The 9205-nt window shown below is 42.9% G+C and overlaps 1 pseudogene; it reads left to right on the top strand.

Annotated features, from left to right (window-relative positions):
* Positions 1-4586: 4586 nt before the first annotated feature.
* LOC136388795 (calmodulin-1-like) lies at positions 4587-5063 on the top strand (annotated as a pseudogene).
* Positions 5064-9205: the final 4142 nt, after the last annotated feature.

The raw sequence follows: 9205 nt of genomic DNA, 5'->3' as shown, positions 1-9205 counted from the left end.
CCTCTGCCCGCCCCTGCCCAGCCCGGCGCCGCTCTCCACCCGAGGCCCGGACCCCTTCTTGCCCCGCACCCCCGCGGGGCGACGCACCCACCAGGTTGGAGCGGGGCGGCTGTGGCGGGGCCGGGCTGCGGCCGCGCGGGGACGGCTCGGTGGAGGCAGTCCGCTCCGCTCTTGCGGCAGCGCTCCTGACGTCCTGGTGAAGAGCCGACGGGGACGCAGCGCGGGCGATAATAATGGCTCGTATTGATTGACCGCTTCCACTGTGCCAGGCTCTCTGTTAAATCCTTTGAGTACATTCCCCCTCGCGTCAGCCCGGTGAAGTCGCCACTATTGTTATCTTCATTTACAGAGGCAGATGTTGAGATTCAGAAAGGTAAAGCGACTTGGCTGCAGTCGCAAGATGGTAAAAGCAGCCTGGAACCAGGTATTTCTTGACACTCTACCTGCTGCTGAACATAGAGCTGTGACACCAAGGCCTCGCCAATGTCACTACATCGCTCCCCGGTAGAAATTAAAAAAAGGTAAAGAAGGGGAGACTGTGGGTGAAAAATGTGAAGGAAGTAATGATGGAGCACAATAGTTGCTGCAGACTCCCTAGAATAGATAGTGGGATAGTTCCGAGTGGTTAGATCAGAGTCCCAGAGGCCATCAAGAATCATGAGGAGAAATGTTTACCAGCCAGAAACCCTCTCATGGCTCATTGCTTTAAGGCAAAGGTTTTAATTTATTGTGGCTGCTAACTACTGCACAACTGACTGGAGATGCCCTCAAGGTAATTAAAACTAAAGGTGTTCAAATCGAAATTCATTCTTTCATCCCTGATATTGACCTTCTAAGAACTTTCACCAGGGTAAAAAAAGGAACCCTCCCTAAGATACCTTGGGCACATGTGCACGTGCACTGGACTGGATGCAGCACCACTTCATCCATCCCAGTGAGTGACACCACCATCTACTGGTTTGCCCAACCATGTCATTTACAACACTTTCACTTGACTTCCAGTGACTATAAATGTTTTAAGTTTTTATTTTTTTAAAACAGTTTTTGTTATGGAAAATTTTAAATATATACAAAAGGAGACAGAGCAGTGTAATGAATCCTCATTATACCCATTACTCAATTTCAACGAGTACAACTGCTGGCCAAGAGTTTATTATGATTTGACAAACAAACATCTATGATAGATGAACCATGTACCAGGTCCCAATCTAGGCCCTAGGGATCCAAAGATAAATTAGATTTGCCTGTAGGTCAACCTGGAAGATACAACATCTGACCTTGGTCCTTGAAAAATGAGTAAGAGTTATCAAGAAGAAAAGTATTCTCCTCCATCCATTCTCCTTCAACAAATAATTATTAATGTATGAGGCACTGTCCTTGGTGCTAGGAACACATAAAGAAACAAGGTTCAGGCCCTGGTTGGCTCAGTGGTAGAGCATTGGCCCAGCACGTGGAAGTTCTAGGTTCGATTCCCCGTCAGGGTGTACAGGAGAAGCGACTGTCTGCTTCTCCTCCCCTTCCCTCCCCCCCTCTCTCTTCCCTTCCTGCAACCATGGCGCAATTGATTGGAGCGTGTTGGCTCCAGGTGCTGAGGATGACTCCATGGAGCCTTCCCCTCAAATGCTAAAAATAGCTTGGTGGCCAGCATGGGCCCTAGATGGGGTCACTGGATGCATCTGGGTCGGGGCACATGTAGGAGTCTATCCCCCCCCTCCTCTCACTTAAATAAAAAAATAAAAATAAATAAAAAAGAAACAAGATTCAGTTTCTACCCTCTTGAAGCTCGAATAATGGGCAAGAGCCTGATCTGTGGTCATGCAGCAGGTAAAGCAGAGGTGGCCTGTTCGAAACCCTGGGCTTGCCCAGTCAAGGCACATACGACAAGCAGTCAGTGAACAATTAGGGTGAAGCAACTATAGGTTGATGCTTCTTGTTCCCCCCTCCTTTCTCTGTTAAATCAATAAATAAAATCTTTTTTAAAAATGTGAGATATTAAACATATGATTAGAAATATGATGATTGTCTCAAAGCAGATGCACACTATGCTATGTGAGGGAACTAAATTTGGCCTGGAGAGGTTTGGGAAGGCTTTTCATAAGGAAGTGGCAGTTATGTGATGGGAATGGTGTGGAAGAGATAGAGATCAGCCAGGAGAAAAAGATTTTTTCAAAAGGCCAGTATGGGTGACAGTGGAAAAGACTGGCATAAGACAAGCTGGAAAGGTTGTAGGTGCCAAATCAAGGAGGGCCTGGTATGGTATGCTAAGGGTTTTGGACTCTATTTTAAAGGCCATGGAAAATTATCAAAGGATTTGAAGTAGGGGAGTGGCATGTTCATCCTTGCATTTTAGAATATCACTTCCAGCCTGACCAGATGGTGGTACAGTGGATAGAGTGTCAGACTGAGATGCAGAGGACCCAGGTTTGAAACCCTGAGGTCACCAGCCTGAGCACAGGCTCACCGGCTTGAGCGCAGGGTTATTGGCTTGAAGCCCAAGGTCGCTGGCTTTAGCAAGGGGTCACTCACTCTGTTGTCGCCTTCCGGTCAAGGCATATATGAGAAAGCAATCAATGAACAACTAAGGTGCTGCAATGAAGAATCGATGCTTCTCATCTCTTTCCCTTCCTATCTGTCCCTATTCTTCTCTCTGTCTCTCTCTCTCTCTCTCTCTCTCTCTATCTCTGTTACAAAAAAAACCAACAACATCACTTCTAGCTGGCAAGTGGAGAATAGATAGGAAGAGAGCAAAATGGATGGGCAGTGTGGGGACCAGTTAGGAAGCAGTTGATGTAGTTTAGTTTAGGTGGGAGATGACTATAGTTGTGGGAGTACGAATGGAGAAAATTGCATAGGTTTAATAAACAGGGTGTAGAATTCACAGATATCAGTGATGGATTGATTAGCTATAGAAATATGAAGAAAAGGATGATTTCCAGATTTCTGCTTGAACAAATAAAAAAATCCAGTAATATTATCAGTTTACAAGTAGGCCACCAGAATACTTGTCTTCCCAGTCCCATTGGGTGGGAGGGTGGCAATATCCAGGGAAATCTCTTCAGGTAACCAGAAGCACAGAGGTTGGATGGTCTAAGGTGGGGAGAGGAGTCTAATTAGCTAAGATGCAAAACAGAAAATGTGCAGTTCACATACTGTGCAGTTTGACCCACACATAGTCTTCCTGGTTCCCTGATCTCCCAGGTTTGCAACGCCTCCTGGTCATGGGGAGCCAACCTGTGCCCTTCACCCATCCTTTTGCTGTTGTATCTCTTCCCCCTTCAGATGCTCTCCATGGCCTAGTAGCAAACAATAACTATGAACACTTCAGATGCTGTGTGTGGTTCCCAACCAATGTGGATCCTAGGCAGCAACCTTTTAAAATTATTACCTTGGACCTATCAAGAAAAACTTTAATTAGAAGCAAACCCATTCAGGGTCACTTACCAAGAGCACTGGCTTTATGCATTACCAGGCAGTTGGCACCCAAGTCACCTATATATGGAAAAATAGAGCTTTCTTCTCTATTAACAGCAAAGACAATGGAGCAAAAGCAACCTTTTTTGCCACTACATACAAGCATTTTTTGGAAATTGTAATTTTTCTTTTAATTGATCTAACAAACCCTCTTTCTTCTGGGTGGTTGTTATCATTTGGAAAATCTATAAGGAGTAAAATCTTCCCACAAGTTATATGGAATGTAATAAGTCAAAAACTAGGTCTGGCAAGGACTTCCTCAACATCCTCCTTAAACAAGGTTATTCTAATACATTTCCAGGAAGAACAAATAGGGTGAGAAGAAAAAAGAACTAAGGACTAAATTCTGGGAATGCCAACATTTGGGGAGCCAGCAGAGGAAAAGAAGGCCAAGAAGAAAGCTGAGAAGAAACCAAGTAAGAGGAGACTCAGGAGAGAGTAATGTCATGGAAGAAATCCAAGGGAGGAAAGATTTTTAAGGAGGAAGAAGTGGTCAACAGCATCAAATGCAGCAAAGATTTTCAATAAGGTCAAGGCAAAAATAGTATACTTTGATTTTGGTGACATGGAAGTCATGGACCTCCATGATGTGATCTGTATCAGCAGAAAATAGAAGCAGAAGCAATAATGCAATGAGTTGACTATAATGAGAATGAGGAAATAGAGTAAATGGAGAGCCCCCTTTAGAGAAATTTAGAAGAAAGAATAGGCAGTAGCTGAAAAGTTACACAAAGTTAAAGGTTCTGGTTTGTCTTTTTCTTTTAAATATGGTATATAAACTTTAATATGGTTTACACTACAAAAAGATATCAGTAGAGAAGATAAATTTGGAAGTAAAGAAGAAACAAACTGAGAGATGGAGCAAGATGCTGGAGGTGAGGAGGGGCAGTGGGATCAAGGACTCATGAGAAGAATTGGACACCTTAACTTTATAGGCTAAAGAGATAGGGGTGAAAACAAGGGTGTAGATAGGGTAATCAATAACGTGGGGGCAGACATGAGATAGAGGTATTTCATGCCTGGTAATATCAATATTTTTCGTCTAACTGGGGAAGGGAAGGAGAACAAGAAAAACATAAGTATTACTAGTCCAAGTGGAATGAGTGAGCTGAGTGGTTGTGTCTTGGAGACTGGTAGTGCTTGCAGCATGGCCAACCAACTGACTGAAGAGCAGATCGCAGAATTCAAAGAAGCTTTTTCACTATTTGACAAGGATGGTGATGGAGCTACAACAACAAAGGAATTGGAAATTATAATGAGATCTCTTGGACAGAATCTCACAGAAGCAGAATTACAGGACATGATTAATGAAGTGGATGCTGATGGTAATGGCACAATTGACATCCTGGAATTTCTGACGATGGCAAGGAAAATGAAAGATACAGACAGTGAAGAAGAAATCAGAGAAGCATTCTGTGAGTTTGACAAGGATGGCAATGGCTATATTAGTGCAGCAGCGTTTTGCCATGCAATGACAAACCTCTGAGAGAAGTTAACAGGTGAAAAGGGAAGCAGATATTGATGGTGATGGTCAAGTAAAATATGAAGTGTTTGTACAAATGATGACAACAAAATGAAGACATTGTACAGAATGTGTTAGCTTTCTTGTACAAAATTGTTTATTTGCCTTTTCTTTGTAACTTACCTGTAAAGGTTTCTCCTACTGTCAAAAAAAAACGCATGTATAGTAATTAGGACTTTGTTCCTCCATGTTTTCTTCCCTTATCTTACTGTCATTGTCCTGAAAACTTACTTTAGAAAATGGATCAAGAAGCATGTTGCATGTGGGTTACTCTGGATATATCTAAACCCTTCTGCACATCTAAACTTAGATGGAGTTGGTCAAATGAAGGAACCTCTGGGTTATGCCTTTTTTTAAAGTAGTTTTCTTTAGAAACTGTCAGCATGTTGGTGAAGTGTGAAGTTGTAATTCTGCGTGGACTAAGGACAGTCAACAATATGTACTTAAAAGTTGCACTATTGCAAAACAAGTGTATTTTCCAAGTACTCATACACTATTTTTTTTGTACTGCTGGTTCTGTACCAGAAACATTTTCTTTCATTGTTATTTGCTTTTTAAATTTTGTTTAGCTACTTAAGGAAAATCTGCTTATGGTATAATTTGCCTCAAATCCGTCTAAGTTGTATATTTGTTTTCCAATAAAAAAAAATTTATACCCCCCCAATATAAGTATTACTGTCATGAACATGTTGTTGTTGCCTTTATTCTTGTTATCTGTGCAGCATCCGTCACCCCTTTACTGGTAACAGCACAGCAATTTTCTTTGAGGCACATCCTCTCCCCACTCTATATCATTTAAATGAGAATCGCCCAATTTCCACAACCTACTTCGGTGTTGGGCTCCTAACCCATGATTAGATCAACATGATCAGTTCAGAGATGGACACATGACTAAATCTGGGCCTGTAAAATTCAGATCTAGGAATTTTCCTGCAACTAGACATGCTGGTAGAATGTAAGCCTTGGACATCTTGCCACCAGGAACAATAAGCCTGTCTGAGGATGAAGTAAGGCTAAAGGATGAAGAGAGACAGATGCCTGATAATATCACTTTAACACATACCAATATTACTTCTGCCTGAAGTCACCTAAGTCAATACATTGTCTTTTTGGCTTACACCACTTTGAATAGGGATTTCTTACTTGCAACCAAGAGTTACAATGAATACATGTGGCAGATGTTGCCTGTTAATACTCATCCCCATGTCCTCTTTTCTCTAATCTCCCCTGTGCAAAGAGGGCTATAAATCGGAAAACCACATTTCTCAGATTCCTTTATTGCTTTGTTACAGTTAGATTCTACCAATGGGAACCTTCACATGAGGAAGACGGGAGGAACGGAGAAGTCCTGCTTTTGGCGGTGTCCCTGGCAACATCATCAGCTTCTGATGTGGCAAAAGTAGAGTCAGTTCCAGCAGTATCAGCAATATGGACTCCAGCCACATCAGCAGCTAGGGGAGATTTGTAGATTCCAGCTCCTAGATCCTGGGATCATAGCTCCCCCCTCCCCTTTTGCTCCTCTAAATCAGGATTAATGGTAGTTTCCTGGTCTCGGAGTAGCCAGCCCTGCTTTCCCTCTTATGCTTCTCCAGAACTCCCCCACAACTTTGTAACATTCTTTCCATTCAATCCTTCTCTATTTGAACTATCCACAGCCATTTCTGTATCCATCCTGAACAATGATTGGTGCACTACACATTTCTGTTTTGCATACATACTTGCATACACAGGCACATACTCCACACATAAGACTCAGGCTGTTTCTCAAACTCATGAAGTTTGTGAGTGGCCTAGATGGGATTGGGATTCAGACACGTCTTTTTTCTGACTTGAAGTTGGTTTTTGTTATTCTTTTCTATGGCTGGATTAAAAAGAAGTTAAAGAGGACAGAGAAATAAAAGTATTAAGAAAGTTGTTCAGATGATCAACTTCGATGTTCAAATTGGGTAGGAAGAACAGTGGCTTTTAGAGAATGGAGGCCTGGGAAATAATAAAGAGATAAAATGTCTCTATAAAGTGAAAGAGCAGGAGAGTGAGAATGAAGCCGTGAGGGAGGCAAAAGGATAAGAGGCTGTGGTCCCATGTGGAATGTTAGAATTTAAGGAATTTTTTCACAGAGCAATTGTGAATGATGGCTAGGGTCAGAATTGGGCCATAATAGTTGGGTAGTTGACATGGGGACTTTAGCAACTGAGAAGACAGAGTCAGAGGTTGGTAGATTGATGGCCATAAGAATGATATGGCTCACCTGTATGCTGCCAGTGAAGGAGGCATTTAACCTGCATAGAAAAAGAGAGTGCCTGACCGGTGGTGGTGCAGCAGATAGAGCCTCAACCTGGGATGCTGAGATCCCAGTTCAAAACCCCAAGGTCACGGGCTTGAGTGCAGGCTTGCCAGATTGAGTGCAGGGTCTCTGGCTTGAGCATGGGTCACTGGCTCAGCTTGAGCACTACCCCCAACACCCAACCCCAGTCAAGTCATGTATAGGAAGCAATCAATGAACAACTAAAATGATGCAACTATCATATGAGTTGATGTCTCTCATCTCTCTCCCTTCCTGTCTCTCTCCCTATCTCAAAAAAAAAAAAAAGAAAGAGAGAGAGAGAGAGGAAGAAAGAAAGAAAGAAAGAAAGAAAGAAAGAAAGAAAGAAAGAAAGAAAGAAAGAGGAAAGGAAGAGAAATAATATGGAGGTGTGTCAATTTATGCCAATATTGATACTGCTTCCCATCCTTTGGAACAACTAAAAGAAAAGGAAGAGGGCCCTGGGGCTTCACCTGGTTTCAGTTAAAGCTGGAAATAAAAAGAAATGCCTGACCTGTGGTAGTGCAGTGGATAAAGCATCCACCTGGAACGCTGAGGCCGCCAGTTTAAAACCCTGGGCTTGCCCAGTCAAGGCACATACAGGAAGCAACTACTACAAATTGATGCTTCCAGCTTCTCCCCCTCTTTCTTTCTCTCTCCTCTCTCTAAAAATCAATAAATAAAATCTAAAAAGAAAAGAAAAGCATATTAACCATGGAGTGTGTAAGGAATCGCAAAGCAGTTCATTAAGCATGAAGTGTGAACTCGAGAGGCCACTGTGGAAAGTTTGGGAAGAAGAGACACAATGGTGAAAGGGGATGGGGACCATGGAGCAGTTTGGAGGCGAGGTTCCTCACTCTCCTTCACATTCCTATCCAATCCACCAGCAAGTCCTACAGACTATGTCTTCTAAATATTTTATTTTATTTTATTTTATTATTATTTTTTGTAAATATTTTGAATATGCTTACTTTTCTTTATCTCCATTGCCACCCAGTATCCAGGCCTTCAGGATTTACCACCTGGACTAAAGCACACCCTCCTCTGTGGTCTCCTCAAATCCACTGGATGTGCTTTCACCCATCATCCACTCAGTAGCAGTCAAAGGGATCTCATCACCCTTGTCTAAAATCCCTCAGAAGGTCTCCATCGTCCCAAAGATAGACAGAATCCATGCTTCCTAGCCTGACATGAACCCCACTCCTTTCCATGAGCTGAGAAGCCCCTGCCTCCTTCTCTAGCCTAGCTCCCACCAGCCTGTCACTCATTCTCTGTGCTCAGCCCTACTGCGTGGCTGTGATTCCCAGCGCTGGCTAGCTCTTCCCTGGATTTTCTTTGCTTGTGTTGCCTCTTCTGCCTGTAATCCTCCCTGGCATGGTAGAATATATATTTGCTAAAGGAATTACATACATTCTACTCATCTTCTAAAATTTAGCTCAAGTGTTATTTCATATATGAGGCCTTTCCTAACCTCATCCCAGGTATCGCTGACGCCACTCTCCTTTGTGTTTACGGTCTTCCATCTTAATGTCTCGTTCACTTTATTGCATTTATCTGATGTCTCCTCCTGACTGTAACAGAGTGGCAGATTCTTGAAGAAGGCATTGTCCAATTCATCTTGTTAGTCCATTGCCTGACACAGTGCTTTTGCACATGAGAGGTACTAAGTAAATGGATGAAAGAAGCAATGAATTGAACCTTTTCTGGGAGTTCCTTGAAGACAACAGGCTTCCTTGCAACAGAGGAGGTGGAATGAGAGAACAAAGAGAAAACTTAGCACTGCACCTTGACAGGAGGAGGTTAACCTTGAGTACCAGAGTCGCTGGATCACTGTTAGGTACCTCTAGTCTCCCTGGCATGAAGCAGCAATGGTCCCAGATATAGCCCATGGACTGAATAAGGCCCAGGCC

The sequence above is a fragment of the Saccopteryx leptura genome, chromosome 1 (genome assembly GCF_036850995.1).
Source record: "Saccopteryx leptura isolate mSacLep1 chromosome 1, mSacLep1_pri_phased_curated, whole genome shotgun sequence".
NCBI lineage: Eukaryota > Metazoa > Chordata > Mammalia > Chiroptera > Emballonuridae > Saccopteryx > Saccopteryx leptura.
This window is presented reverse-complemented; position numbering and strand designations above follow the sequence as displayed.